The sequence below is a fragment of the Arachis hypogaea genome, chromosome 1, assembly GCF_003086295.3.
Source record: "Arachis hypogaea cultivar Tifrunner chromosome 1, arahy.Tifrunner.gnm2.J5K5, whole genome shotgun sequence".
Lineage (NCBI taxonomy): Eukaryota > Viridiplantae > Streptophyta > Magnoliopsida > Fabales > Fabaceae > Arachis > Arachis hypogaea.
This window is the reverse complement of record NC_092036.1, coordinates 78,003,573-78,008,760: the sequence shown is the minus strand read 5'-3', so window position 1 is coordinate 78,008,760 and position 5,188 is coordinate 78,003,573.

The window sequence follows — 5,188 nt, the reverse complement described above, 5'->3', positions numbered from 1 at the left end:
AGGAGTGGGGGAAGGGTAGGGTTCGGTCAAGTGAGGGTGGGTTTGGGTGGGAAAGTGGTTTGAATTTGAATAGTGAGGTAGGTGGGGTTTTATGAAGGATGGATGTGAGTGGTGAAGAGAAAGATGGGATTTGATAGGTGAAGGGTTTTTGGGGAAGAGGTGGTGAGGTGATTGGTGAATGGGTGAAGAAGAGAGAGAGTGGTGGGGTAGGTGGGGATCCTGTGGGGTCCACAGATCCTGAGGTGTCAAGGAAAAGTCATCCCTGCACCAAATGGCAAGCAAAAATGCGTTTTTAGCCAATTATGGCGTTAAACGCCGGGCTGGTGCCCATTTCTGGCGTTTAACGCCAGGATCTTGCCCTTTTCTGGCGTTTAACGCCAGTCTGGTGCCCCTTTCTGGCGTTAAACGCCCAGAATGGTGCCAGACTGGGCGTTAAACGCCCAACAGCTAACCTTACTGGCGTTTAAACGCCAGTAGGTGCGTCCTCCAGGGTGTGCTGTTTTTCTTCCTGTTTTTCATTCTGTTTTTGCTTTTTTCATTGATTTTGTGACTTCTCATGATCATCAACCTACAAAAAACATAAAATAACAAAAGAAAATAGTTAATTATAAAACATTGGGTTGCCTCCCAACAAGCGCTTCTTTAATGTCATTAGCTTGACAGAGGACTCTCATGGAGCCTCAGAAATGCTCAGAGCTATGTTGGAACCTCCCAACACCAAACTTAAAGTTTGAATGTGGGGTTTCAACACCAAACTTAGAGTTTGGTTGTGGCCTCCCAACACCAAACTTAAAGTTTGACTGTGGGGGCTCTGTTTGGCTCTGTTTTGGGAGAAGCTCTTCATGCTTCCTCTCCATGATGGCAGAGGGATATCCTTGAGCCTTAAACACCAAGGATTCTTCATTCACTTGAATTATCAACTCTCCTCTATCAACATCAATCACAGCCTTTGCTGTGGCTAGGAAGGGTCTGCCAAGGATGATGGATTCATCCATGCACTTCCCAGTCTCTAGGACTATGAAATCAGTAGGATGTAATGGTCTTCAACTTTTACCAGAACATCCTCTACAAGTCCATAGGCTTGTTTTCTTGAATTGTCCGCCATCTCTAGTGAGATTTTTGCAGCTTGCACCTCAAAGATCCCTAGCTTCTCCATTACAGAGAGAGGCATGAGGTTTACACTTGACCCTAAGTCACACAAGGCCTTCTTGAAGGTCATGGTGCCTATGGTACAAGGTATTGAAAACTTCCCAGGATCCTGTCTCTTTTGAGGCAGTTTCTGCCTAGACAAGTCATCCAGTTCTTTGGTGAGCAAAGGGGGTTCATCCTCCCAAGTCTCATTTTCAAATAACTTGTCATTCAGCTTCATGATTGCTCCAAGGTATTTGGCAACTTGCTCTTCAGTGACATATTCATCCTCTTCAGAGGAAGAATACTCATCAGAGCTCATGAATGGCAGAAGTAAGTCTAATGGAATCTCTATGGTCTCATTTTGAGCCTCAGATTCCCATGGTTCCGCATTGGGGAACTCATTGGAGGCCAGTGGACGTCCATTGAGGTCTTCCTCATTGGCGTTCACTGCCTCTCCTTCCTCTCCAACTTCGGCCATGTTGATGGCTTTGCACTCTCCTTTTGGATTTTCTTCTGTATTGCTTGGAAGAGTACTAGGAGGGAGTTCAGTAATTTTCTTGCTCAGCTGACCCACTTCTGCCTCCAAGTTTCTAATGGAGGACCTTGTTTCAGTCATGAAACTTTGAGTGGTTTTGATTAGATCAGAGACCAGGGTTGCTAAGTCAGAGTTATTCTGCTTAGAACGCTCTGTCTGTTGCTGAGAAGATGATGGAAAAGGCTTGCTATTGCTAAACCTGTTTCTTCCACCATTATTATTGTTGAAACCTTGTTGAGGTCTCTGTTGATCCTTCCATGAGAAATTTGGATGATTTCTCCATGAAGGATTATAGGTGTTTCCATAGGGTTCTCCCATGTAATTCACCTCTTCCATTGAAGGGTTCTCAGGATCAAAAGCTTCTTCCTCGGATGAAGCTTCCTTAGTACTGCTTGGTGCATTTTGCATTCCAGACAGACTTTGAGAAATCATATTGACTTGTTGAGTCAATATTTTATTCTGAGCCAATATGGCATTCAGAGTGTCAATCTCAAGAACTCCTTTCTTCTGACTAGTCCCATTGTTCACAGGATTTCTTTCAGAAGTGTACATGAATTGGTTATTTGCAACCATTTCAATCAGCTCTTGAGCTTCTGTAGGCGTCTTCTTCAGATGAAGAGATCCTCCAGCAGAGCTATCCAAAGACATTTTGGATAGTTCAGACAGACCATCATAGAAAATACCTATGCCATTCAGAAAGCATATCAGATGGGCACTTTCTGATTAATTGTTTGTATCTTTCCCAAGCTTCATAGAGGGATTCTCCTTCCTTCTATCTGAAGGTTTGGACTTCCACTCTAAGCTTACTCAATTTTTGAGGTGGAAAGAACTTTGCCAAGAAGGCATTGACTAGCTTTTCCAAGAGTCCAGGCTTTCTTTAGGTTGAGAGTCCAACCATGTTCTAGCTCTGTCTCTTACAGCAAAAGGGAATAGCATAAGTCTGTAGACCTCAGGGTCAACCCCATTAGTCTTGACAGTGTCACAGATTTGCAAGAATTCAGCTAAGAACTGATGAGGATCTTCCAATGGAAGTCCATGGAACTTGCAATTCTGTTGCATTAGAGAAACTAATTGAGGCTTAAGCTCAAAGTTGTTTGCTCCAATGGTAGGGATAGAGATGCTTCTCCCATAGAAGTCGGGAGTAGGTGCAGTAAAGTCACCCAGCACCTTCCTTGCATTGTTGGCATTGTTGTTGTTTTCGGCTGCCATGAGTTCTTCTTCTTTGAAGAATTCGGTCAGGTCCTTCACAGAGAGTTGTGCCTTAGCTTCTCTTAGCTTTCGCTTCAAGGTCCTTTCAGGTTCGGGATCAGCCTCAACAAGAATGCTTTTGTCTCTGCTCCTGCTCATAAGAAAGAGAAGAGAAGAAGGAAATATGGAATCCTCTATGTCACAGTATAGAGATTCCTTGAGGTGTCAGAAGAAAAGAAAAATGGAAGGCAGAAGTAGAAAATTCGAACTTATCAAAGAAGATGAAGTTCGAATTTTGCATTAAGGAATAGTGTTAGTCCATAAATAGAAGGATGTGAGAAGAAGGGAAGCAATTTTCGAAAATTAAGTAAAAGATTTTGAAAACATTTTAAAAAACACTTAATTGATTTTCGAAAACCAAGAGTGGAAAAGAAATCAAGTGATTTTTGAAAAAGATTTTGAAATTAGAAATCAAAAAGATTTGATTGAAAACTATTTTGAAAAAGATGTGGTTAAGAAGATATGATCGGTTTTAAAAAAAATTTGATTGAGAAGATATGATTTGAAAAACATTTTTTTAAAAAGATTTGATTTTAAAAATTAATGACTTGGTTATCAAGAAAAGATATGATTCAAACATTAAACCTTCCTCAACAGAAAAGGCAACATGCTTGAAATGTTGAATCAAATCATTAATTGATAGCAAGTATCTTTGAAAAAGGAAGGAAATTGATTTTGAAAAAGATTTGATTGAAAAGATATGATTTGAAAAAGATTTGATTTTGAAAAACTTTGAAAACCTGAAAAAAAAATTGCATTGAAAACAGAATCTTCCCTCTTGTGCCATCCTGACGTTAAACGCCCAGAATGGTGCACATTCTGGCGTTTAACGCCCAAAACACTACCTTTTTGGGCGTTAAACGCCCAACCAGGTACCCTGGCTGGCGTTTAAACGCCAGTCTGTCCTTCTTCACTGGGCGTTTTGAACGCCCAGCTTTTTCTGTGCAATTCCTCTGCAGTATGTTCTGAATCTTCAATTCTCTGTATTATTGACTTGAAAGGACACAAATTAAAAATATTTTTGGATTTTTAATAATAAGAAATAATCAAAATGCAACTAAAATCAAATAACAATGCATGCAAGACACCAAACTTAGCAGTTTGTATACTACTGACACTAATGAGAATGCATATGAGACACATAAACACTCAAGTCAAAAGAATTCAAAGATCAGAGTAAGAAATCATCAAGAATTACTTGAAGATCCTTAAGACACATGAATGAATGTATGCAATTGACACCAAACTTAAAATGAAACACTAGCCTCAAAAATATTTTTGGATTTTATGATTTTGTAAATTTTTTGTGCTTTTTTTTTCGAAAATAAAGTGGAAAAAGGTATCAAAATTCTTAATGAGAATTCCAGGAATCATGCAATGTTTAGTCTAAAGCTTCAGTCTAAAGGAATCAGACATGGTCAGCCAAGCTTCAGCAGAATATTGCATTCAAGAGCTAAATTGATGAAGATCAATCAGCTTTGGTGATGATAAGAACATCACCTTGAAACACTAGAATTCATTCTTAAGAACTCTGAAGAAAAAAAATACCTAATCTAAGCAACAAGATGAACCGTCAGTTGTCCAAACTCAACAATGCCCGGCAACGGCGCCAAAAACTTGGTGCACGAAATTGTGATCACTACTTTTCACAACTCAAATAATCCCCGGTGATGAAACCAAAAACTTGGTGTTCAATACCATGGCATAAACACAACTTCGCACAACTAACCAGCAAGTGTACTGGGTCGTCCAAGTAATAAACCTTACGCGAGTAAGGGTCGATCCTACAGAGATTGTTGGTATGAAGCAAGCTATGGTCACCTTGTAAATCTCAGTCAGGCAAACTCAAATGGGTATGGTGATAAACGCATAAAACATAAAGATAAAGATAGAGATACTTATGTAATTCATTGGTAGGAACTTCAGATAAGCGTATGAAGATGCCTTCCCTTCCGTCTCTCTGCTTTCCCACTGTCTTCATCCAATCCTTCTTACTCCTTTCCATGGCAAGCTTAAGCAAGGGTTTCACCGTTGTCAGTGGCTACCTCCCATCCTCTCAGTGGAAATGTTCAACGCACCCTGTCACGGCACGGCTATCCATCTGTCGGTTCTCAATCAGGCCGGAATAGAATCCAGTGATTCTTTTGCGTCTGTCACTAACGCCCCGCCCTCAGGAGTTTGAAGCACGTCACAGTCATTCAATCATTAAATCCTACTCGGAATACCACAGACAAGGTTAGACCTTCCGGATTCTCTTGAATGCCGCCATCAGTT